Raw genomic sequence first — 27,803 nt, forward strand, 5'->3', positions numbered from 1 at the left:
TAATTTCAGGTCCTTTTATAGAATGTTAATTCATTGGTTGTAGTACTAGTATCTCACATTTAGAACATTAAATTAATGTTTAAAAATCATCTGAAAACTATAGTTCTTGGTATACTTTGCCACCATTCTGCCACCATCACTGTGGATGAAGAAGGGCATATGCAAGACTGAGGGCCATTTTGTATTCTTTGCTTCAAGGGTTGCCAGGGCTGAAGAATTCATCACTAAATATCAGATGTATTATCTAAGAGCTACTTATTTAGCTAGGCTTGCTATCAGAAAGCAGACATAGCCCATTGCCAATATGACAGAACATGCCAGAGCTTGCCCATAACTGGCATAGACTTTGTGAACCCATGGTCACTTTCACTTCATATTGAATAGGACCTTGTGGAGTTTAAGATTATATTACACATAAAACACCTTTTCTTTTTAATGAATTCATGTTGCATATGTATTTTATATGTGTATATTAAAATTTTCCTCTTTTTTTTTGTATGTTTGTGTGGGAAAGGTAGACTGTTGTCCCTTGCTCTGTTGTTCTCTCAATACTTTTTTTACTGGTCCTAAGGAATTCTAAAACTTCCTTTCCCAGTACTTTCCTCTGAATAAGCTTTGACTGTCAAATTCTCCCAGGTACCAGCTAAGAATTTCAGATAATTATATTTTCCTCTTAAAATGTGGAATGATGGAGAACTCTTTCAAATCACCTGAAAATTAGTTTGCAAAGTATATTAACCCTTAGGGAAAATAGCTTAAAATGCTGTAGCAAAAGAACCTGTGGAGAAGTAGCTCTGAGTAAGGAAGAAAATGTCATTTTCACTATAACACAGAAAGGAATTTTTATTACTATTATTTTAGATTTGTCAATTGGCACATCATTATAATTAATCTTGGAGTAATTGCTTTGATTATAAACCTTCTGGACTGGGATTGATAGCTCTCTAATGATCTGTAGAATAATGTCATTCAATAAAAATCAGTAATTGTCATTTTTATTTGTACACTTACCACTAAGCCATCATCTAAAGTGGCTCAATTCAATCTCGTGAATAGCTATTTTTTAATCATTAGACCCAACAAAATGCCAGAGAATTTTCAGTGGTCTCAGCCTAATTAATCAATGACAGTCTGGAACTACTGTTCTCTTTCTCTCCTACTCTTCCCACTCCTGGATTACCTCAGCTTGGTGGAAACAAAGGCATTAGCCACTTCCTAATATGCTTAGTTTTAACCCATCTCTTCTGCCAATAGATTCCTAAGGAAATCAAAGGAAGAAGAAATAATGGATATTGATTTCTTTTCTCAAGTTGTTGCTGCCTTCTCATTAAATCCATTGCTTACTTGCTTTTTAGAACATAGGCATAGCTGGTGAAGTTAAGGATATCTTTTCATGGCTGGTAAGCCATAAGAAGCCATCTCAAGAGAACTAAATAAAGGCCCTGAAGTCACTGGGAAAATTCCCTGTGATAGATTCATGGGAGAATATGGATGAGTTGCAGAGGATAGATCATGCTCAGTTTCATAGGATGGACTGTCCATCAAATAGCAAAGATTAACCCATTTTAGCCTACTGTGTTGGAGGTGACCCAGTGGGGCCATGAGGCTATAATTTAGCAATGTTATTGAAATGGACTAAAGGGTGTGGCAACTGAGAACTAGAATGCCAAGACATAATAGCATTCCTGCTGGGGTGGTAGTATGTAAGGAACGGAGGAGACACAATCTTTAGAGTTCTAGCATATTATTCAGTATCTACTTTGTGCCGTAAAGGTGGAAAACAGAATTATAAAAAAAAAAGAATTCCATAAGTATTTATTAAGCATCTGCTATGTGCAAGGCCCCAGCATTACCAAGACAAAGCTGCTCTCAATAACCATAAACTCTATGGAGGGATAATTTGAGGAGGTAGACAACATTGACAACTGACGGGATCACGGCAAGCTGAACTTCAAAGGAAGCTAAGGTTGCAGGGGAAGTGCTAGTACATTCCAGGAATGAGAACACAGCTGAGGTAAAAGCATGGAGAAGGGAGTTGGAACTCTGAATTCCAGGAGCAGCAAGAAGGAAGTCAGTTTGGCTAGAATGGAAAATATGTAAATTAGAGTATTGTGAAATATACTTGGGAAAGTATCCTGGAATATGACTGTGAGGGACTTTTTGTTTCTTTGTTGTTATTGTTGTTTAGGCTTAAGAGAATAGGAATCCTTGGAAGATTCTTGAGAAAAGGAGTAATATAGCCAAACCTGTTTTTTTTATTTTTAGAAAGATTCTTTTGTTAGAAGAGAGGATAGACTAGAAGTAGGGAACTCTGATCTTCAGTAGCTTACAATATAGTTAGGGGATATAGAGCATTTTTCTTCTGGGAATGCCCTTTCTTCTCAGCTCTGCCTATTCTATTCCTACTCTTCCTCCAAGGCCCAGCCCAGATGTTATCTCCTCCATTCCCTGATTCTCCCCAGCTAGAAGTTTTCTCTCCTTTCTTTAAATTTCTAGAATGCTCTGCAGCTCTCCCATAGCTCTCCAAACTTCACCTTAATAATCATGTACATGTCTTATCTTTACCACTAGGCTTCGTGGGGACAGGGACCATGTGTTATTCTTCACATCAGCTGGTCTCACTATTTCAGTAAAGTAAGGGAGTGATGTAATTTGCAATAAACATTCTGGCTGGAGCTGAGGGCGGTGGTGAGAGGAGACAATAGTCACCAGACAAAATGAGATATAAGATTTCAATAAGGGTGGTGGAACAGAAGGATTGTTGAGCATCAGAAAGGCCAAGTTGTGGTTGTGTGCCATGAATAACGGTGGGCAAAATCAGCTGGATGATGTGATTTTCTCCTTTGGTATCCAGCTGCTCTGGAGCAGGAGTGGAGAGACTGGATGGTCGCAGTACCCCAGGGATGTGGCTTCACCCTGCAGTATTTCAATATCTTTGCAGGTCTGTAGAGGGTGAGAACAATAAGCATGAATTGTAGGGAGAAATAAATACAGAATGATTACCCATGCAAAAGGTTTCCCTAGATAAAATCATTTTCTCATTTTTCATCAGGTATGAACAGGAATGAAAATATGAGTGAGTCACTCAATCCATTAATAATCAAATGAACAATGAATGAATATATTTTTATGTACAACAGGTCAAGTATAAGTACATGTGGGGGAAACTTTAAATTCTGTGCATATGATTTAATTGCACCAGATATAAAAATATAAGTGGAGACTGCAAAGAGGTAAATATTTTAGGCACTCTACAAAGCTTAAATGTATGTGCCTATGTGTGTGTGTGTGTGTGTGTGTGTGTGTGTGTGTGTGTGTGTGTGTGTATGAGACAGAGAGAGAGAGAGAGAGAGAGAGAGAGAGAGAGAAAGTGTAATACAGAAGAAATATATGTTGGGGAAAAAATTCTGTTAGCACCACAAAAGGAAAGAAACAGCAGGAGTTAGGGAGGCATGGGCGTAAAGTTAAATGAGAAGAAACAAAAAATAATTATGCTTGGTCAAAAGGGAAAGGCAAAGATAGCAGGAGTATAAGGTTATTCTCTAACTTATTTGTTTTTTTGCTGTTCCAGAAATGAAATGACTTATGGGGAAAGAATGAAAACTAATAATACTAATTGCTAGAAATAGAAGTAGGGATGATCCCAGCAGTGCTGGGATTAGAGCAAGGAAGCCCCAAATTCAGATTCTGATCTTGACACATAGTAGCTCCATGACACTTGGCAAGCCACTCAAACTCTCTAATCTTCCCATTTTATTTGTAAAATGAAAATTTTACTAGCATTTTCCCAGCCTTATTGTAAGGATCAAATGAAAAAGTGCAATATGAATGTTAGTTCTACTTATAATGTAATTATAAGACAGCAAGACCTAATGTGTTGAATATATTGAATCAATATAGTATGCAATATGAGAGTCAGCTGGGTGTCATGGTTGCTAGAGCACTGGACCTGAAGTAATGGAAACCTGAGTTCAAATTTGGCCTCAGATACTTAGTAGCCCTATGACCCTAAGTCACTTAAACTGTCTTCCTCAGTTTCCTCATAATGGGAATAATAATGGCACATACTTCTTGTAGTTGGTGTGAGAATCAAATGAGATAATAGTATGTAAAGAGCTTTATAAACCTTACAGCACCATATAAATACTAACTGCTGTTATTGTGAATTGAGAGATAAACATTCTGTGAAACACAATCAAGTGACTTTGGAAGTGATAATAATAAAAGTTCCCTGTAGTGGTTATGTATTTGATAAATTTGATGGAAATCTATGGAGGGTTTGCTATTTAAAGAATATTCAGGAAACAAATGTTCTCCTGGAATATAACATAGTAGAAAGAGTTCAATATTTGGAATTTGTTGACCTGGGTTAGTGTCCTAGTACTGATAGTTATTAACTTTGTGACTTGGGAAATCATTTCATTTTTTTTCTAGGATGTAGTAGTTGTTTTTTTTTGTAAAATGAAGTGATTAGAGTTAAACTTATCACCAATGTGGCCATGAGGGAAAAAAAAAAAATCATTTAACCTCTCTGACTTTCTGGTTTCTTCTCTGTAAAATAAGGGATGGGACTACTGATTTCTTAGAACCTTGTCACTTCTAAATGTGATCATCATACTATGCTATGACTAGATGATTTTTCAGGTTCCACCCCAAAACCTGACATTATGTGATTCTTTGACATTATTTTTTTAATGTTTTAAATGTTTTTGTCTGTCCTTCAGGGGCATATATCATCTGGTTCCATTATAATTTTCCAATTTTATATTACCATCTGGTTAGAACATTACATACTGACCAAGAGAGTAATTACTCTTTATGTCATTGCTCTGATGCTTAATGCCATTCAGTATCTTTGCTCTTACTTCCTTCTTCCCTGCAATGTCTTCTTCTTTTTTTCTTCAACTCCTCATCCTTTATGGCTTCACTTTATTTCTGCCTCCTTCACAAAGCCTCATATCTTAACCTGGCATGGGAATCTGGCCTTAGAGATGTAAGCTTTTCTCCAGGATTCTACTGGCCACTGAGGCCAGATAGTGTGTGTGGGCTTATAGATTTCTTCGTGAAGAAATCTGTGGAATAGATATCAATCAAGAAAGAGAGGGAGGTGGAATTCAGTGCGTGGAGTTGCATCTTACATCTTGGGAAGATAGGAGGAGATTCTGATGCTCGTATACTCTGGTTATTTCACTTAGAAATTATGGGGAATAACTGATACTATAGTTGGTTCAGCAGTCCAGAATGATGACATGCTGTAGTGCTGAATGGACATGGTTCAGTGAGACTTTCTCTCGGATACATTCTCTTTTAACTCTGAGCCACAGAAGTAGTCACTTTTGCCTCCTTTTCTTTGTCTAGTCTGAAAAAGCTATTTCTTGTCATTACAACACAGAAGTGTTTAGGATTGGGTGTTGTATTTCCAATTTCCAGTGAACCACGGTGGCCAGAACTTCCTACTTCAATCCTCCCCATCTCTCTCTCTCTCTCTCTCTCTCTCTCTCTCTCTCTCTCTCTCTCTCTCTCTCTCTCTCTCTCTCTCTCTCTCTCTCTCTCTCTCTCTTTCTCTTTCTCTCTCTCCTTCCCTCCCCCTTCTCCTACCTCCCTATATCTTTCCCTTCTTCAGATATGCAATCACTAAACAAAAAAGAAATAGCATGTTAACTTGATTTATATCTATTAATTTGGATGATAGAATGTGGGGAACAAAAAAAAAATGCAATGTGGTCAACTCATTGAGCACCCACTGTAGAGGTAGGTACCAGGTGGGGAAGCAGCTGGAAAATGGGTTCTCCCTGGGAATTTACCATGCTGGTCATGCTGGCTGTGATAACTTTCTAAGGTAGACCTAAATAATAAGCATGGCAACAAATCAAACAGAGACATATTTATAACGTGAAATCATAGTTTTCCCAAGCTAGTGTTATTAGTAAGCTAGACTCTTAGGACAAAGAAGGAGAAGAGAGAGGCTTACTGCATGGGCTTGCCTGGGTTCCTCTATCCCTCTCCTCCTCTCCCTATGATTTTGCCCTTCATCAATCTGTATTATGTGTATGACAGCAAAATTGTTGCCATCTTCATCTTCAGATAAAGAATCCAGGGCAATCAATCAAATGAGTGTTTCCTTCTTACCACTGCCTTCTAATCCACCATAAATTTTTTTAAAGGTGAAAATAAAGTAATGTAGTAAAAAAAAATAACTGAACCAAGAGTCAGGAGATGGATTCTAGATATGGAATCTTGGGGATTATTTTCCCTTTCGAATCCTTACTTTCCTCCTCTCAGAAAGTCAGAATTCCTATTGTGAAAGGAAGTGACCAATGGGAAGGCAGTATAAACTTTCAATCAAGTGAGAGGCAGAGAAATGAAGCCTGAAACATCACTAGTATTCTCCTTGTCACCAGTTCTATACTGAAGGTGTAGGGTTACCAGACCTTTTCTCCATGCTGCTAAACTGTTTATCTCCCCAAGGCATTTGTAATAATAGAGGAACAAAGCTCCTACCCACTGACCCACTTCTCATCACCAAGCCTACAGGCTCCCTTTACTGCTCCAGAACCTCCAATTTCAGGACTTTGGCCTTTAGCTTGTATGAAATCAAGAGGCCTTCTGTTCAGAGGTTAATGCTCAGAATCAGAGAATCTAGCTTGTATTTAGCTGGTAAAATGTTTAAATCCTATTTCTCCAGAAGGTTAATGAGATATTATTCCAACAGGATTTCTAATAGGGAACATATCACGTGTTATCTATTTGATGTGTCTTCCTCTATCTTAGCTAATCTTCCCCTTTTTGTATCACCTGAAAATTTGACAAATATCTCATCTTTATCATTTTCTTAATCTCTAGCTAGAATTCTTTTTAAAAGTCTTTCCTATGCACCAATTTTCTTTATGTTTAGTTGACTTCTTCCTTACCTAAAAGCTACAAGATGCTTTATTTTTTAAAGAAATATAGTTGAGGGGTAGGGAGAAATGTCACATTCAAATTACATTAATTAGCTTCCTTTATATTTGTCAGAATCTAGGACAATAATTTTACTGTCTGATTTCATCAAATGAGGCTGAATAGTCTTTTTATTTTTTACATTAAGACTTATATTAAGTATTATGAAAATTAAGGCAAGGGTACAGCCTAATGGTGAGTGTCAGGCCATGAGAGATAACTGGATAGAGGTTACTGATTGACCATATCAACCCTCTCTCATCTCCTTATCTGTCATCTTTTCTCGGACCTCTTTATCTCTCTTTAAAATGTGCAAATTCAGTTTAGCTATTGTGTATCAGAGGAGTCTTGTGAACATTAACTAATGGAGAATCACTTTGAGATTCTCTGATAAAAGGTGCTCTCTCTATTTTTTATTATCATGAAACATTTTCCTTCTCCAGAAAAAAAAAAGTAGCTATGCCTTCGATGGTAATATGATTCAATTATACCTTGAACTGTTGCAATTACCTATAAACTTTTTTAATTATGGCATTTTTACATTTTCAATTCTATCCACTTTAACTTTCTAAAATAAATCCAATTTTTCTTGCTTTTGACATTGCTTAATTCCTTGCAAATTACAAATAATGCAGCCTCAACAAGTTTTTAAAAGCTCTACCGTACTCTGAAGTGATGCAGAACACCAATTAAAATTCATATATTAACTGACTTTTTAAAAATTTCAATTGAACATTCTTTATCCTTACACAGCATGGTATTAAATACTTAATACAAATGGTTTTTGAAAATTTTCTCTGCTTAATGACTTTTTGTAATGTTGGTGAAATGAGTTTGGATGTAAAATATTCATGTAGTTTTTAAAGTTTCTATATAATTGCAATGTCCATCTGTTTCTTAAGGGCGGGAATTGTGTCTTATTCAGTTCCTCCACCCATCCACCCAAACCCTACCCCCACACCTGTCATGTGACTACTACAGAGAATTAAACATAATGGACATCCTTTTGTTGATTGACTGATGAATGAATGGAGTAAGAGGATGGAATTTCTAGTAGGAAATATGTCACACGTATAATTTAAATAATGGCTCCAGTTTCACAGGGACGTATGTCTTAACATGTTTTTTTCTGTTTCTGTCTTCAATTGTTGTGATTTATGTACACTGAATATATAAAGTTGGTCACAGCCTTACTATAACCTATATTTCAGACTAATTTCCCAATATCTCTCCTCTCATATTCTAAATTTCAACCAATCTGACCTATTTGCTATGTCCCATAAACAACATTCCATCTCCTATCTCCATGACTTTGCATAGGCTGTCTCTTCTTCCTAGAATGTTTTTGCTTCTTATTTTCTGCCTCTTAGAATCCTAGCTTCTTCTAAGACTCAGCTCAGGTATCACCTTTTAAGAGATGATTGTGCTCCACAGTCATTCGTAGTTTCTACCTGCAAAAAATAATTTTGCCCATACTTTGTATATGTTCTGTTTTTACTCATTTCTGTGAATGTTATCCATGTCCATTAGAATGTGAACACCTTGAGAACATGGGATGTTTGGGTTTTCTCTTTTTCTGCCTATTGCTTTGTGTCATGCCTTGGACAAAATAGGTACTTAATATATGCTCATTAAGTAACTTTATCCATACACACCCCATCTCTCAACTGCATCCATATAAATGAGCTTATGAAGTATTAGGTTGGTGTTAAGGATTCAGCTTGTCACTACAGAATGGGTAGAAGCTAACAAGCCCTTAAGAAGATGAAAGGTAAGACTGGTATGGCTCCCACTGTGTCTTAACCAGGAGGGGGCAGAATGCCTTTACCACAAACTCAGAGATTCTTTCTTCTTTCCTTCCTCTCTCCTTTCTTTTATTCCCTCTCCTTTCCTCTCTACCTTCCTTCCTTCCTGCCTGCCTTCTTTCTAAAATTAAGACCTTTCTCATCCACATTACTTAGAGTGTTAGAGAATGGCACTGTATTCTATTTACTATTTCTACTTGCTCTGTATTGTGTTAACTGGAATAACTAATTACACTGAAAATTTCATCCCAAACTTGGTATGTTCCAGGATCCTCATCCACTGCAGGGAGTGGATGAGTCTCAAGAAAAGCAAGACCTATCTTGTACTATTTTTCCTTAGTCCATCCTTTGAGGAGATAGTGAACTGTGATTTTGAAATCAAAACTGGAAAATTCAGTGTGGATTACTCAGAAAATTGTTGAATTATTCATGTTCAGTGACTGAAGTTCTGAAAATTGTCTTTGAAGAAGGTCACTCAGATCTACAGTTGCCTCTTGAACTCCTGAGAAGTCAGAGACAACTTGTTTCATTAGTTATATCAAATGATGCCACTTTTGCTTCTATTTGCCTCAATTTTTCCTCATCTTTTTGGTATTTATTTGAAAGCAGAGAAATAGACTCTTCCCCTCACATATAGTATTATAATAACTGCTGAACTGATCCCCCTACCTACAATTTTTTCTCCATTCTTATCTGTGCTATGAACTGTTACCAGAACATCTTCCTAAACCTGTATTTCGATTAAAAAACAGATCAGCATCTCCTCACTGTTTACCAGACCAACCAATCAGTGAACAAGTATTTGTTAAAGGCCTACTATGTCAGAAACTTTGTGAGGTTCTGGGGGTTACACATAAAAAGAATGAAACGATCCCTACTCCCATTCAGCGTACATTTTAATGAGGGTGGCAACAAGGACATGACATGTAGTATATATGTATAGCTAGCTAGCTGGTTAGCTATATATAGATATGCTATATAAATATAAAATTATAAATGCAAACATATACAAAGTGATTAAAAACAAGGCAGTTGGGGGGAGGGGTGGACACTAAAGTCCCTGGGAGTTTAGAAATCTTCCTGCAGATGATACCTAAGCTCTATCTTACAACAAGAGGAGGATTCTGTGAGGTAGAGCTAAGGAGGGAGTGCATTCCAGGCTTGGGACAGCCAGTGCAAAGGCATGGACTGAGTGTTACATGTGAAGAACTGAGGCGGCCAGTTTGGCGGGATCACAGTGTATGTGAGGAAGAGTAATATCCAATGAGACTGGAAAGATAGATTGAGGCCACGTTATGCAGGGCTTTAAAAGCTATAGTTTATCACTTATCCTAGAGGCAAATAAAGTTCAAACTCCTCTATTCTGCATTCCACAATTTGACCCCAACCAATCTTTCCAAACCTCTCTTTCGGTGTTCCTTTTCGCTCACACTGTACTGTGGTCAAATTTAACCATTTGAGAGTGTGTGTCTCTGTTGAGCCCTGCTTTTTCTATAGAACTCCCACTCTTTCCTTAGTGTACCTTCAATAGCATATGTTACAGGTATCCATCTGTCATACTGAATGAGTGAAAACATCAGTGTTAATCCATAAATTAAATATTACTAAAGCTTAATTTATTTTAATTAGTTTATCAACATATCTAATTTATTTTTTTTTCCCAAATGAATTCAAGTACACTTCATGTCTTGTTGTTCTCACATCCTGCTAATCAGTAGAACCTAATTTGCTTTAATCAAATGCTAGATGCTAGGTGGAACTTATTTTTCTCTTTTGACCAGTGGGGAGTTCAGGGTTTGTGTACCTGTTGAGATGGCATTCTACTTGCTTAAGAAAGTCAAGTTATTAGAATCTAGGATAGAAAGATTGATTGATAGGCACAATTCTGTTTAATTCCCCTCTTGTCTGAAACGCAGAAGTAGCCATGCTGGGGTAACCATGCTGGAATATTTATAAATAGCCCTTCATTGAGAAATACCTTATAGTAGGTCTCTCCCTATATGCCATCTATAAATAATGAGATTAGCACAATTCATCAAAACCTCACCCTCCTTTTTTTCTCCTTTAGAAAATCATACTGTCCAAACAGTCAAGATTTTCCTCTATCACATCTTTAATTTACTTAATGATTTACTTCTACTTAAAGATTTATGTTTACTTAATAGTTGCTCAGATTTCCAACACTTTCCTGAACTCACATAGTTTTGCAGGAATGTTTTGCACTTGATCTGCCTTCCCATCTTCCTGGGATTTTAGGCCCTGAGATGTTTCAAATATTAGTGTTATCTTCTTTTGCAAATTAGTCTGAATTTAGCAACTTAGCTGCTTCTTTCTTCATATAGTCCACTGCCAGTTACACTGGGGGAGTGATTTTTTGGAAAGTCTTGGAAAAGCATGACTCTTTGAGTCTATGTTCACCTATGGCCCCTGGGTGGCTAGTCTCATAAGTGAATAGTCCCAAGGGTCACCTCTGCCACATATCTAGCAGCTTGCTATCTGCTATTTTCTTTGGTTTCATTTGTGGGAGCTCTAGAGAGCCTGTAGACAAACTCAGGAATTAGAATGATAGAGGCAGATCTTGAAGGCCTTCAAGCAAGGAATTAATCTTTAGGAAATAAAGCTTCAGCGTCCTGTTCCTTTCTCTCTGTAAAATGAAATTTTAAGAAGGAGTCACCTACAGAGTTAGGCAGGTTACAGAAAACTTTCCCTCTCTGTTTTTCTGTATTAATTTTCTTGCCCTTCGTCAATATTCTGAAATCCATTCTAATTCAGGACATCCTTCAATTGGCTTAGTCCATAGAGAGCTGTCCACTGAGTGAGTAAGAACTGAGTTCAAGTCTCATCTTTGATAAAAACAGACTAATTGACCCTAGGCAAATCATTTAATTTCTCGATGTTTCGTGAACCCTTAAAACTGTAGGTTATAGAGAAGGTGTCAGCCTTAACTGGTGGACAGATTTCCCTCATCTAATAGTTTCCTATATCAACAAAATCATAAGTCTAGCTATTTTCCATATAATTTCCTTTCCTATATATTTCTGTATTACTGTTCTTTGCTTGTTATTTATAGCTCTTCACAATTGGGCTGAAATCAACCTTTCCAGCCTCATTTCACATTATCTCTACACTTCCTTTAGTTACTCTTTGGTCCAACAAAACTGACCTTCTGACTGTTCCTCCTACACGTCTTTATATCTCCCATCCTCATGTCTTTGTATTAGCTGTTCCCTCTCCCCTACTGCCACCTAGAATCCTTTGTTTCCTTCAAGACTTAGCTAAAAAGTGATGTCTTTATACATGAGGCCTTTTCCAGTGCCCCACTGGCTGGCGTCTTCCATTCTGATATAATCTTATATTATTTTGTATATACCTATACCCATATGCATCATCCCCTCCAATCAAACATAAGCTTCTTAAGGCTATGGGCTGTTTTAATTTTTTTTTTTTTTGTATACCCGGAGGCAGGCATCAGGGACAAAGTAGATATAGCACTGAAATCAGGATGACCTGTGTACAAATCCAGCTCAGACAGTTGCTAGCTGTGTGGCCCTGGACAAGTCACTTATTCTCAGTTTGCCTCAGATTCCTCAACTGTAAAACTTGGATAAAAATAATACCTATCTCCCAGAGTTGTTGCAAGTATCAAATGAGATTTGCAAAGTAATTAGTATACTTCCCAGTACATAATAGATACTTAATAAATCATTACTTCCTTTTTTTCCTTCCTTCCTTCCTTCCTTCCTTCCTTCCTTCCTTCCTCCCCCTAGCAATGCAATAGCTGACACATAGTAGGTGATTAATATATGCTTCTGATTGATTCTAATCTTTAACTAGTATGTTAGTCCTGGTACTTTGGATTGGTGCCACTTGCTCAAGCTCATTTGCTGCCCAGCTCTTCAAAGAATAGGTGGAGAGAGAGAAAGGAGCTAGCTAGAGGCTCCACATGCCCTGTCTTGGACTCCTCAGTTCATCCAATCCAACCTCCTTAGCCCTGCCATCCATGCCTCAATCATCTTTACTTTTTGAGATGAACATAGTCCATCTCAAACTATATGTGTTTCCTCTGCTACCACTACCTAGGCCTCAAAGAGAGGGAAGGAAAAGAACTAATAGCCTGTTCATCTCTTGTAGTAGCCACCCAGATAGAGAAGCATCTATAAGAAATGGGCCATGTTGGTCCCATATTTCTGCCTACATTTGATCTAATCATCTTACATACCCTTTGGGGCTTACGACTTCCATTTTAGAGACCACTGTTCTAAAATAACACAGTTTAATACTAGGTGTCACTGTGGACTCCTAAAAGTTTCCATTTTCTTCACTTTTCCCTCCAAGATAGAAGGAGGATGTAGTCAAAATCTTCATAGTCTATTCCTACTAGGCTACCCCAGATTTGAGGTTTTGTTTGGCATTCTCTCCTATTTCCTTTCTTTCCTTGGTAAAGGGGCTGCATTTTGCCCCAGGGACTAGCACCTAAATCTCCAGATGCAACATAGATCCAATTAGCTCACTAGGGAAAATCTAAGAGATCCTCAAATTCAACTTTTAGGGTTTCTTTTGGGAGAGTTATAGGACCACGCATTGAACTGTGAATTGCTAGCCTCCAGGTAGTTATTATACCTCCTATGCCAGGGCTCCCTTCTCATCTCATTCGAACTCTGATCTGACTACAGACTGCACCAAATTCACTCATAAAGAGAAATAAGACTTGTAAACTACTATCAGCAATGGGGAATACAACAATTAAAAAAACAAGCATTTCAGCTCTGCATAAACTTTAGGATAAAGAGAGGAGAAGGAAATTATTCCTGCATTACTTACTTGATTTTGAAGCCAAAGGGTAAAGTGGAAAAAGAATAAAAGGTCCCAGCTTAGCCATGAGGCAGGGTACACTGAGGTAAATGGCAAGTATTTTATGGAAGATTTCTCTTTAAGTGGATTAGTGAGCCAAAGAACACTGCGACAGCTCATAACTACAGTCAGTCCTCGGGATCGGCATCCTCCTTCCTTTGCAGGCACATCTCATCCCTATACTCTTCTCAATAGAGTTCCATACTCCTTGGCTCTTGGGTTTCTCCTTCCATCTGGGAAAACTACTTCCCAGCAGCTCTTACTACCAATATAGTATGACAATAGTATATTGTATCTTTCATTCCACTTTTATCTTGTATTATCAGTTTTTTGTGTGTTTCTTACCTCGCCTGGAAATTCTTTAAAAGCAAAAACTCTGTCATGGTGAAATGTGAACTCTTTCAGGGCAAGAATGGTTTCCTTTTTTTTTTTTTTTTGCCTAGGCAAATGGGGTAAAGTGACTTGCCTAGGGTCACACAGCTAGTAAGTGTTATGTGTCTGAGGCCGGATTTGAACTCAGGTCCTCCTGAATCCAGGGCCGGTGCTCTATCCACTGAGCCACCCAGCTGCCCCCACAGTTTCACTTTTGCCTTTGCATCTCTGAGACTTAATAGACCCTCAACAAAAATGCATATTTATTGAATGAATGGGTGGTTGAAAATTATATGTGTTAGTTGTTTTATTTCTTTTTTAGTATATATACACCAACAAATCTTTATTAAGTACACTAAACCAGATGCTTGGGATACAAAGTTTAATGTAACACCACGTTCACTGATAAGTATACACAAAACAGAAACAAAACCATTACAAGATCAGGAAGCTAGGTGGTTCAGAGGATAGAGCACCAAGCCCGGAGTCAGGAAGACTCATCTTCATGAGCTGACATTTGGCAGACACTTACTAGCTGTGTGACCTAGACAAGTCACTTAACTGTGTTTGCCTTAGTTCCTCATTTGCAAATGAGCTGGAGAAGGAAAGGGCAAACTACTCCAGCATCTTTGCCAAGAAACAAAGGGTGTCATGAAGAGTCAGACATGCCTGAGAAATGACTGAACACCAAAATGCAAGATCATGAGAGGAGAAGTTTAGAAAGAATGACAGCTAGCAAACATATCTCTGAGTATAACAAAGGGAGCTTCCCTCTTTCTAGTGGCCACATCAGTACTTTGGAATAAATAAGAGCCTTAAATAATCACATGAAGTAGTACTTTGGTTATTTAGGCCCATGGGATATTGATGGCCCTGAAAAGGAAAACAACAACAACAACAACAACAAAAACATGTATAAACCACAGTTTAGACCAAAAGCGCTGTACTGTAGCATTTATATAACCATCAACACTGCTTTGTCAGAGCTGCACAAATTGAAAAAAAAATCTCCAGTTGTTGATTACACATTCACACCGCCTATAGATGTTCTAGGCCCTAAAGGACTCAGGCTAATACATTTAACCTTCCTCCCTTGGACACTAAATGCATAGATGATAGTGTTAAGTTTCCAGTGATTGGTGTTGACCTTGGTTAATCCCTAAAGGGCATTTAGCTATAGATTTTCAAAGCAGTCCTCATTCTGGAAAGTTTGAGGATAAAAAGGACAACTACAGGTCAAGGCCGAATTATGTTTTGGTGGTAAGGTTTTTTTTTTTTGAGAAATAAAGTCTTCCATTATTTTCCATCCTCATAAGCACATACTAAAATCTCTTGGTGTAATCATCCATCTCTCTCTCTCTGTCATACACACACACACACACACACACACACACAATTATATTATTTTTAATTGGAAATCAGAAGACCAGAAAGAAATTGATTGGCAACATTTTGACCCCTTTTATTCAAAGGAAAATTTCAAGATTTCTGAATTCCAAGTAGCTGTTTCTTTCTCTTTCCTCCTCTTCTCTCTTCTCCTCCCTTCCCCCTTTCTAGGTAAGTTAGAGCTTTAAACAAAATCTTGGCTTTTCTTTTCTTCCCAGCAAGACATTGCTTAAAATGTGTTCTTTCGTGCTGGGTTAATGACAGATCATGGCTACTTTGAAACAATCCCTATCAACATCAGAATCCACATTATTAATTGATATTGGAAATTCTCCATTTGAGCTACCCAGAGGAGAGAGACATACATTAGAGCATGGCAGCAGAAAACCACAGCTGCTTAAGAGTCACTGTTACTAAAATTTCCTCCTTTAGTTCCTCATTTTTTAATTCTAGGAATTACTTATTGATCCTTTGTTTCAATCCTATGGGAGCTCTGTTCTTTCCTAGGGAAGAGCCTTCAGCCTCTGCCACATGCATGTGTTTTCCAATTGATATATATTCCCTGAAATTACAGGCAAGGAGTGTTGTGAGGCAAGGAGCTGATGATTTTTCCACAGTACAGAGGATTCTGTTTTGTTGTTTTGTGTTCTATCACTCTGTGCCTAACACTGATGTTTGTTGTCTCCTCCCACTCTCCCCACCACCCATTAGACAGTGAGCTTTGTCACTTGACTCTTTTTGTATCCCCAGCACTTAGCAAAGTGCCTGGTACATAGCATAAGTTCTTGATAAAGGATGGGTTTTTTTTATATTTTTTACTGACTTACAGTGTATAGAAAGTGAACATTTAGCACAATGAATCCTTGTTACTAATTTTGCTTTTTTTTTCTCATGTTCAAAAAATGGTGATGTGTGTGTGTGTCTCTGTGTGTGTGTGTATATATCAGTCTTGGAATGAAGTAATCAAAAAAAAAGTTTCTACAAGGGTCATTAAGGTCATCTAATAAAACTTCTTTATTTTATACATGAGGAAACAGAGGCCCAGAGATGTAAAATGACTTATTCAAACTCACATTGCTAGGAAATAGCAGAAAAGGGTTTAGGTTTCCTGTTCTAAACCACTCAAAGTCCACTTGCCCCTTTGGGAATTAGAGTTACTGAATCATGGAGGTTTAGACCTGTATGTGAGTTCAGATGCTATCTAAGAAAGGCTTCTACTTTTGCAGATGGGAAAACAAAAATCCAAAGAAACTAATTGACTTGCCCAAGGTCACAAAAGGAGTAGATCTTGAATTAAAACATAAGGCTCCTGGTAGAATTTCTTGAGGTTGGATATGTTTAATAAGCTCTATAAATTGCCCTCAAAGAAGAGAAGACAAGTATTTCCTACACTATTTGTATTTAAATTATGGGCTTAATCTCTGTTTTACTTGCATAGAAATGAAAATTATTTCAGTAGATTTGTGTGGTAGGAGTGAATTATTTTATGACTATAAATAATCAGGTTTTAGACTAAGCTGTAACTCAGTGGTTAATAATAATCTTCAAGGGTGTTAGTGGCCATTGATGGGCAGAGCTATAACCAGGATTTTTTTTAATGTGGGCCAGGGTGACACACAAGAACTGCTCTACAAATTACACCTAAGGTAAGCAATATGAAAGGTGCTCCCAGAAGAAAAAGGAAACAGATCACCCAGGTGAGAAGGCAGAGATCCTAGGAGACTCCATTCTAACACTATGAGTATACTTCCATCGAGGGAGATGCCATCTGACAGCTTCATATTTTAATCAATTATTCCTGATAACTAGTTGTAAAGGTCAGTAGCTTGTATTATTATCTTTAATAATAATATTAATTCTCTTTAGTATATGTTAATACATTATATGATGTTAGTGTTATTAAAATAATATTAATAGCATTTAAAATACATTATGTTTTACAAAGCAATTTACAAATATAATCTCATTTTATTTTTTATAAAAACCCTAGGAGGTAGGTGCTGTTATCCCCATTTTACAAAAGGGGAAATTGAGATAGCAGGAAGATAAGTGCCTTGCCCAAGGTCACACAGTTAGTAAAAATCTTAGGTCAGATTTGAACTCAGGTCTTCCTGACTCCAACTTCAACAATATCCACTGTGCCAACTGGTTTCTTCTGATGTCTTTTTTCACACCTAGCATCCATGAAGACTGAGTATGTGGAAGAAAGGGTAAAATGATAACCCCTAAAGCAGAGGAGTTCTTAACCTGAGGTCCATGAACTCTTTTTTTGTTTGTTTGTTTTTAAAATTTTGATGATTATTTCAATGTAATTGGTAATTTTATATACTTTATTTTACCCACATTTAAAAACAATCTAAGAAGTGGTGCATAAGATTCACCAAACTGCCAGTAGGTTCCATGACACAAAAGTAGTTAAGGACTCCTGCCAAAGGGTAAAGACATAAATGTCTTCCAGGAGAGGGATGAAAAAGTTTGTAGCAAACCGCCTCGCCTACTGGACTGTTCCTTCCATAAGGACAAAAACTGCTTTTTCCTTTCTTTGAATCCTCAGAACTTGGCAGCCTTTGATGCATAGTAATAACTTCAAAAGGGCCTGTTGATTAACAATTGACACTATTTACAGCCTCAATGTATGCCAACAGAATGCTAGAGTTGTAAAACGACCTTAAAGGGAACCTATTACAGATCATTCATTTTTCAAGGGGAGTAAATGGACCCAAGGCAGGGGGAGTGACTTGGCTAAGGTCACACAGGAAGGATCACTCAATTCAACTCCCTTAAATAACTTAAAGTGGAGTCATTTGGGGACCACATATTACTCTCAGGCTTTTAAAACTGGAAGGGACTTTAGCTCTCACCTTGTGCGATTCTCTCTTTTTTACAAAAAAGGAAAGGAAGATCCAGGGTTATATTTAAACAGGGACTAGAACGCAGGTTTCAGAAATTCTAAATCTCTTGGGCAGGTTATTGAAATCTGGCCTTCTGTGACATGGCTAATTGTCATCTGGAAGCACCAGTCCTTTCTAAGAATCACTGCCCTAGTTTCACGACTCAGAACAAACATCTGAGATGGAAGAGGCTCCTTAGAACTTTTCCAGATACATGATGGCACCATGCTCATATACCTCAGAAATAGCTTTGGAAGGATGGAGTTATGGGTCAGCACACCGAGCAACACCTCCACTTGCCTTTTCCATGCCCTAGTTTAGGTTATCGGGCACTGAACATGATCATTAACACTTAGGGAACCTACTCACAAAGACTAACAATAATTCCATTTTATTAAACCTTCATGGTAAATATGCATTGTGTGATTAATGAATAATAATAAATAAAGGAGAAGCTCCTCCATCCCTGAAACCTCCAACTGCATCCAGTAATTGCTATATTAATTTCCCTCAATCTTGTTGTGGTTAAAAAATCCTCCACATCCTTTTGAAAGTTCAACTCCAAGTAATTTGCAACTCTGAAACAGAATGTGCTCCAGGCTGAAAATTAGCAAACACGTCCTTAACCCAAAAGGGAAGATGGTTACAAATTTCAGGGGGATCAATTTGGCAATAAGAAGAAATTCAAACTCTAATGTGGCTCTGTGGTTTCCATTGCTGGGGACTTCAAAACATCTTCCATTACTACTGCAGTAGCTCAATGGGTCTATAATTTGACAAATATGCACATTTCCTCCAATGTTACAGAGAGTAAACCACCCATATCATCCCATGTTCAGGAAGCCTTGTCCATGTTGCCCTTTGCATCTTCTATACTTAAAATGTTAAAATTCCATACTTCCATACTTAAAATATTGGAGAATGCCCTCTAATTTAAATGGATTCATGTATACCACTCTTTCTGAGTATCTGTTACTCTTTCTCTCACTTCAAGATCAGCCCTACCTCCTTTTTGATAATTCATTACCTAGTCATACCTTATGCCACTTCTTTAGCATTGATGATCATTAGAAATATGTGGTTGCCTGAGGAGTATGATGGACAGATTGATGGATTTTTAAAGTAAGGAAGTTTAGTTCTCTCTTACATTAAAAATTAGCTAGGTGAATACAAGTGGGTGACTTAACCTCACGGTGTCTGTTTTCTTGTTTAAACAGAATGGGATAATACCAATTGTACCTACTTCACAAGGTTGTTATGAGGTTCAAATGAGATAATATAAGCATTTTCAAAGCTTAAGTAGCTATATAGATGTCAGGGTATTTTTTTTCACTCTAAGGTATTATGCATTTCTCCTTTTAACTCTGGGTCACACATAGATTTTATTCTTCTGAAACTGTAGTGTTCCAAGATTAGAAAACATATAACAACAATGGGAAGACATTTGTGCTGAAAAACTGCACTTTTGTGCCGAAGAGTTGCTTGGAATAATTAAAAGCACTAGGAAATTTCCCTAAAGCAGTTCAATTTGTTCTGCTTATTTAATTCTGGGCCCAGTTTATTGTCCATCTGAAGTAGCTGTCCTGTGTGTGTGTCTGTGTGTGTGTGTATGTGTGTGTACACGCACACACATACATACATTCTCATACATACTGATATGCAAACTCAATAAATTGATCTTGCAACTGTATAACATCTTAACAATAAGGATTTTTCATCCATTTAGCTTTCGTTTATGAAATGAGTGGTAGCTAGATAACTCACAGTAGAGTGCTACACCTGAAGTGGGGAAGCCATGAGTCGAAATCCAGCCTCAAACACTTACTCCTATGGGATCTTGAGCTTGTGACTTCACCTTAGTTTCTTCATGTCTAAAGTGGGGATAATGATAGAACCTACCTCCCAGGATTGTTATGAGTATAGAATGAGATAATATTTACAAAGTGCTTTGCAACCTTAAAGTGCTATCTAAATGTTAGCTATTTTTAATTTTGTTGTTGTTAAGATGTCTTCTTTTCAGAAACCATAGATCTCATTAATAAGTGCTATAATCTTATTGATAATATAATCAGCCTAATACTATCTTCAAATAGGGACATCTGGAAGTCTCTACCATCTTAAATAATCCCTTTCTCATTTAGACCTTGCTCGGGACATCCTCTATGATATAGCTATAAGCATCTATATCAAGCGTATATATCCCAATTTCATATCTCATTTCACATTAATAATCCACAGGTCATTGAATACAATTATTTCTGTGATCACACTTCTCCAGGAATATTTTATGATCTTAATGTGTTTGACAATCTCCTTGTCACAGCCTTAATAGATGATTTTTGCTCTACTAAGTCAATTACAGATTGTTTGAAGTCTTCAAACAATGACTACAGTGTCATCGTGTAGTTTTTTACACAATCCAAATTAAAAAAAATGTTCATTAAATGCCTATTTTGTGCAAAACACTATGTTAGATACTTTGAATCTAGAGACAAATGAAATAGCTGTTGTCCTCAAGGAGCTTGCATTTTATAAATTAAATAGAACGTAGGAAATGCAATATAATTTTTGAGAGTGCCACAATACTAAGATCATCACGAAAGATCTCCATTAGGAAATAAACATGAATTGCACCTCAGAGGCTCAAAGGTAACATGTAGGAAGAAAAGCAAATGGAGGAACAGAGCAAATGGAGCAAATTTGAAAAGGGCCTTCAATATCAAGGTGAAAAATTTGTGTTTTACCCTGGAGATGGTAGGAAGCTACCGAAGGTTGAGTGACATGGTCAGATCTGTATTTTAGGAAGATTATTTTGACAGCTGTGTCAAGGCTAGACTGAGTTAACTGCTTGACTGTAAAGAGGTGGTCTTTTGTAGAAAAGTTTTCAAAAGCTTACCTGTTATTGATGTCCTCTTGACTATTCTCTTTGCATCATAATGTTATCCTTGCCACTTCTTTTCCTTCTTGTGATAGCTTTCTCTCTGTGGAAGCATATTAGAAAATCTCATTTTTAGTTCAATTGAAAAATAAATATTTATCTAATTAAAAACCCTCTCAAGACTTTTCCCTGTTTGATAATATGTAGGAGGTCAAGAACAAAAAAGACCGTTTTAGAGAAATAGATTAAAGGGTAAACCACATTTTATTATAAAGAGTACCTTTTTCTTTTGTTAACATTCCCATCCCTTGAAATGTTTGGGCTATACACACCCAAGGGCAGCATCCTCTTTTTCCAGTTGTTAAGAATCAAGATATTGATCAGAGAGTGGAATTTTCTTTGACTATTTCTGGACATCACTAGATTAAGTTATGAATGGTCACCAAAAGGAATTTAGTAGTGACTATTATTATGGAATGTTAACACCAAACTATTTTAATCTATTCTCTGTTCAAGAGTTCTACAAAGGTTGCCTCAATTTGCCTTCAGATAGTTAGTCAATCAATAATCATTTAATAAAGGCTTTCTTAGTGTCAGGCACTGTGCAGTAGTTGTTCATCCTTTGCTTTTAAAGAAGACCAGTGACATCACAATGTTGTAGTCAAGGTAGAATGTGTTCATCTGTGGCTGATCAGACCAATACAAGTTCAGAAGGCAGTACCAGGGATAGAGAAATGCCTGAGGGCTTGGTGGGAAGGGGGAGGGGTAGGCAAGAGTTATACAAGTTGGACATTTCTCTTTTGGCTAGATGTCCTTAGATTTAGAATAATATTGAATTATATAAAATTATTTCTGACAGACTTGTGCCTAAAGTCAGAGTTCAGTATTATTTTTTTCTTTGATACCTTAATGAAATGTAAATAAATTCTTTCACGTTATCAAGATTGTGTCTGCTCTCAGAATTATATTTCCTTGGTTTGTACTTCATCTTATCAATCTGCATTTCTCAACTTTGTCTGAAGGGTCATTTCTACTTCATCTTACTTAGCACGTGGGGACTGAGATGTTCTGATTCTTCTTTTTTATGATCAAGATCGATTGTTATAGGAATGTTGGTAAACCTATTCCATTTTCTGTCAATTTGTTGTTTTTTTTTCTGACAGTTTGAGGTATAAATATTGTTAGGATGACACGGCTCATGGGATTTCATGCCAAGATTTCTATAGACAGGATAAATTGGAAATAATCTCATAATAAAGGAGCTAAGATTAAAGAAGACTAGGAAAGTTTTCTTGCAGAAAGAGGGACTTCAGCTGAGACTTAAGGGAAGTTTATATTTTTTGTATAAATATGTTATTGTTCTGCTCACTTCACTATAAATCTGTTCTTATGAATCTTCCCAGGTTTCGCTGAAATCATCCTTTTTGTCATTTCATAGCACAGTAGTTTTCCATTGTACTCATATGATTTGTTTAGCACTTCCCCAATTGATGTATATTCCTTTAAGCTTGCAGTTTTTTGTTGTTGTTGTGTTTTGTTTGGTTTTGGTTTTTTTGGTCACAATAGCAAGAACTGGTATCTTTGTACATACGAGTCTTTTTTCTTTGAGTTTTTGGTGGAATAAACCCAGTAGTGGTACACATGGTCTAAAGCATTCTGCACAGTTTAGTAACATTTGGGCACTTAGAAATTGCTTTTCAGAATGAATGGACTAATTCCTGGCTCTTCTAGCAGTACATTAATATGACTAGTTTCAAATAGTCCCTTCAACATTTGTCATTTTCCTTTCTTTTTGGTTCAGCTTTACCAATTTGCTGGCATGATGTTCAACCTCAGAGATGATTTAATTTACATTTCTGTCAGTATTAGAAGTTTGAATTTTTCATGTGGTATTTTTAGCTTGGATTTTTTTTTCCCTTGAGAACTGCTTGCTCAAATCCTTTAAATATCTATTGGTCATACCCTACATACCCCAATGATTCTGGTCATCATTCAAACCCCATTTCCTGTTTTCCATCCCTTAATTACCTATTCCTGTCCCTCTCAACCCTCCTGTCCCGAAGTTCCACCAGCAGCTTCAGCAACAACAACAACGCCCTTTCCGCTGTGCCCTGCAGAATGACTATTCCACAGGCAAAAGATGTTCTTTTATCTTAAATATTTTCCTTTCCCACTCCTTCCATCTACTAGTTGTTACTGCTACCTGCAACCCCTGCAATGGTACAGACTTCTTGGCCTCTCTTTCCAGTACTGGTTGCCCTTTCATTCATTCCCCTTACTTCATTGGTTGAGGTAGGGAAGCTGGAATACTCCTTGTTCCCCATTGCTACCTCCAGATTTTCTCCCTGACTTCATTACTCAGTAACCCTTCCTCCTTTTAGGTTCATGCTATTCATATCTACTACCCAATCAAAACCCTGGTAGTTGTTTACCAACCTCAACCTTCAAGTAACTCTTCTTCCTTCTTAAATAAGTTCAGTACATTGATCACAAATGCTCTCTTTTCCCCAACTCCTGCCCTCATACCAGGGGGCATCAACATGCACATCATCTCCTCCTCATATACTCTCTTACTCTCTCTCTCTCTCTCTCTCTCTCTCTCTCTCTCTCGCTATATATATATATATATATATATACACACACACATACACACATACATGCATATACATATGTATGCATATGTATACGTATGTATATATGTATTTGCATGTGTATATGTGTGTATATGTGTGTGTGTGTATCTCCCAGTTCTTCAACACTCACTTCCCATTCTCTCCTCTTCCACCCTACCTCAGCCATAACACAAATTATGTCATACTCTTCATCTTGACATTACCCACAAATGCAGTAGCTAGACATTCAAGAAATTTGAAGTCTTTTTAATCGAACCATAATCTCTTTTTTTTCACTTCTCCTCGGACTTCCTATACAAAATCCTACTCTTCATCTACATCATGAGCTCAGAACCCTTGAACTGTCCATTCCCTTTCAGGCTACCTCTCCTGCATGAGTCACTCTTTCCTCTTTTCCTCATTTTGACCCCTTGGTAAATCAGTTCAGATCTGCATTGTCCTCCTCTCTTGAATCCCTTATTGTTTTGCTGATCACACCCTGCCAAGCCTAAATCCTGGATTACTCCCACCATTCACTGCTTTCACTCTTATACACATGCTGCTGAATGAAGGTAGAGAATATCATACAACGATTCTAACTGGGTCCTCTGCAAATTTATATTACACAGCATCAACTGGGAACTCACTTTTGCTAGGCAGTCATTCTATACCTGCCTCATAAACATCACTTTTCCACTCTCTACAGAGGCTTTTCCAAACATTTTAATCCTTCCTCAAATCACCCATAGCTCCCACTTCCCCAACACTTTCATTTGAGAACCTTGACTCATATTTTACAGAAAAAAACTGAGGGCATTGTCAATGAGCTCTCTCTTCTCCCCTCTTCCTCATTTCATATTACTCATATGCCTTCTGTCATTGATTTTAGGAGGGGAAAAAAACTAATAAAATAGATAGCCCACTGGCTAATTTGATTTAAAAAAGAAATAAAAAAATTATAAGTATCAAAAATAAAAAAAAGGTGAATGAACTATCAATGAAGGTGAAAGTGAAGGTTTTATTGGGAACTCTTTTGCTTCATTATGTGCCAATAAACTGACAACCTAAATGTCCTGGATCAATATTTACAAAAATATAATTTGCCAGTTTAACAGAAGAGGAAATAGAATACTTAATTAATCCTATCTCAGAAAAAAGAAATTTAATAAACCATAAATGAGTTCCCTAAGAAAAAATCCCCAGGACCAGATGGCCATAAAATTAAATTTTACAAAAAAATTTAAAAAATGATAAATACAATACCATAGAAACTATTTCGGAAAAAATAGGCAAAGTAGTGTTACCAAACAAATGGTTCTGATACCTAAATGAGGGAGAACAAAAAATAGAGAAAGAAAAGTATAGACCAAATTCCCTAATGAGTATTGATGCAAAATTGTTAAATAAAATACAAACAAAGAGATTATAGCAATTTATTGCAAAGATCACACACTATGACCACATAGGATTTATACCAGTAATATAGGGCTGGTTCAATATTAGGAAAATGATAAGCATAATTTACCATATCAATAACAGATACAACAAAATCATAAATATTTAAATAGATGCAGAAAAAATCTTTTGACAAAATTCAACTCCTATTAAAACTACTAGAAAGCGCAAGAATGAATGGACGTTTTCCTAAAACGATGAGTATCTACCTGAAAGCAAGAGAAAGCATTGTGTGTAAGACAGATAAGTTAGAAGCTTTCCCTTCTTATAAAATCAGGGGTGAAGCAAAAATGTCCACAATCACTCCTACTAATCAATATTATGCTGGAAATGCTACCTATAGCAATTAAAAAATAAAAAGAAATTGAAGGTGTAGCAACAGACAACATAAAATAAAAACTATCAGTCTTTGCAGGTGATATAATGGTATACCCTAGAGAATCAATTAAAAAAAACTAGTTGAAACAATTAACAACTTTACCAAAGTTGCAGGATATAAAAAAACATACATAAATCATCAGCATTTGTATGTATTACCAACAAAATTTATAAGGAAGGTAGAAAGATAAATTCCATTTAAAATAATTGTAGACAATATGCTGTTTTACTTGGTGATCCCATCCATTCCCATGGATTTAATTATCATATCTATGCTAATGATTCTCAAAACTATCTATCCTGCCTTAATCTCTCTGTGGAACTCTAATCACTCATCTCTAACTGCCTTTCAGAAATCTCAAACTAGATTTCCAATAGATGTCTTACATTCAATATTTGCAAAACCAAACTCAGTATCTTTCCCCTGAAAGCCTCCACTCACCACATATCTTTGCCATTACTTGGAGGGCAATACCATCCTCCTAGTCCCTCAGGCTGGCAATGTAGGTGTTATCCTTGACTCCTCAATATCTCTTACCCCTCCATATCCAATCTGTTGCCAAGGCTTGTCAATTTCACCTTCGTAACATCTCTTGAATATGCCCCCTTCTCTCCAGTAGTTTAGTGGGGTCCCTCATCACCTCCCACCTGAACTATTTTAGTGTACTTTTTTTCCAGTTGGCCAATTGTATTTTTTAAGGACTTGTTTTCTACAGTTAATTTTTGTCCTTCCTTTTCCAAGCTATTGTCTCTCTCTTGCATGCCTCTAATTTCTCTTCCAATTTTTTCTTCTACATCTCTTATTTGACTTTTAAAATTCTTCTTGAGCTCTTCCAAGAAAGCTTATTTTGGCTTCAGAGCAGTTCATATTTCCTTTTGAGGTTCCAGATGTGGGTTTGTTGACAATGTTGTACTCTTCAGAATTTCTGCCTTGATTGTCACTGTTCTCATAATATTGATCTATGGTACATTTCTTTTTGTTCATGGTGTTTGCTTATTTCCTGGCCTTTTAAGAGATTGAGCTCTCTTGCTGGGAGCAGAGGGCATTGACCCAAGCTTTTTGTGTTGGGAGTCTAGGGCCTGGTCACTGGCTGTGTGTGCTGAGGACTCTGATGTTGGTAGTTGGAGACTGTAGGATTCTGGTAGCTTACCTGGTGTTGGGCTGGAATCAGCAACACTGGAACTCTAGGGGTAGGATTGGATAGTGTGGTCCCTGGAGATTTCCTGCTCACCTAGGCCTTTCCTTCCTTTCTCTTTCTTCAGCTCCTTTCAGATGGATGTTGCAGGGTTTTTATTGGCCTGGGGCCCCTTGAAGTGCTGCTTCCCTTAGTTGTGCTGAGGCCCTGGGAGACCTGGTTGCTTAGAATGCTGGGGCACCTGGTGGTTTTTCAAGCTGGTTTCCACCAGTTCTTCTGCCCTCACTGAGGCACTTGAAGGTCCAGGTGTTGGTATTTGCCTGCTCTACCACCTGGGTTTCAGTATCTCTTCCTGGTATGCTGAGGTGGGGCTTTCTGCTAGCTTGCTGGGACACCTCCCATTCTGTACTGTGCCCCTTCCCCCAGGGCAAAAGGGGCCTTTCCCGTTAATCCCTCAAGCTACCTGAGCTACTGGACTGCTGCACCCCATCTTTCTTCTGGTTCAGCTGTTCCAGGGTTTTTCGTGGGGCAATATTTTCTGGGCTTTCACAGGTTACTAAGGGAGGGTAAGAGCAACTTACCTCTTACTCTGCCATCTTGGCTTCCGGAAACAGAAGTCACCTGAACTATTTCAGTAAGTGGGTCTGCCTACCTCTAGTCTCTCACCACCCCAGTCCATCCTCCATTCAGCCACTAAAGTGATTTTCCTAAAGTGCAAATTGAGCCATGTCCCCCTTCTTACTCAATAAATCTAGTGGTTCCCTATTATTTCAAGAATCAAATACCTTTGGCATCCAAAACCCTTCATAACCTGACCTTAACATAACTATAACTTAACCTAATTCCTACCTTTCTAGTCTTCTTACACTTTACTCTCTGAGATGTATTCTTTAATCCAGTGACAATTGTTCCTGGGCTATTTCATGAGCAAGGCACTCCATCTCTCATCTGAGGAATTTTCTCTGGCTGCCCTAATGCCTACCTACTGATATACCTGGTTCCTTTTAGCCCAAACTAAAATTCCGTCTTCTACAGAAGCCTTTCCCAATCTTTCTTAATTTTGGTGACTTTTCTCTCTCAATTATTTCCTGTTTATTGGG

At 37.4% G+C, this 27,803-nt stretch overlaps 1 long non-coding RNA gene across 2 annotated transcripts; it reads right to left on the minus strand.

The window, feature by feature from the left end:
- Nucleotides 1-1,051: 1,051 nt before the first annotated feature.
- On the minus strand, nucleotides 1,052-26,974 carry LOC110201604 (uncharacterized). 2 transcript variants are annotated; one of them, XR_013485084.1, is made up of 3 exons: nucleotides 26,719-26,974; nucleotides 21,141-21,225; nucleotides 1,052-2,943 (listed from the first exon to the last, which is right to left on the minus strand). It is a non-coding gene; the product is annotated as an uncharacterized LOC110201604 (long non-coding RNA). The 2 variants fall into 2 exon arrangements; XR_002322523.2 differs by lacking the exon at nucleotides 26,719-26,974 and adding an exon at nucleotides 21,403-21,733.
- Nucleotides 26,975-27,803: the final 829 nt, after the last annotated feature.

This window comes from Phascolarctos cinereus, unplaced genomic scaffold, assembly GCF_003287225.1.
Source record: "Phascolarctos cinereus isolate Bilbo 61053 unplaced genomic scaffold, phaCin_HiC Scaffold_3;HRSCAF=262, whole genome shotgun sequence".
In the NCBI taxonomy this organism is placed as follows: domain Eukaryota; kingdom Metazoa; phylum Chordata; class Mammalia; order Diprotodontia; family Phascolarctidae; genus Phascolarctos; species Phascolarctos cinereus.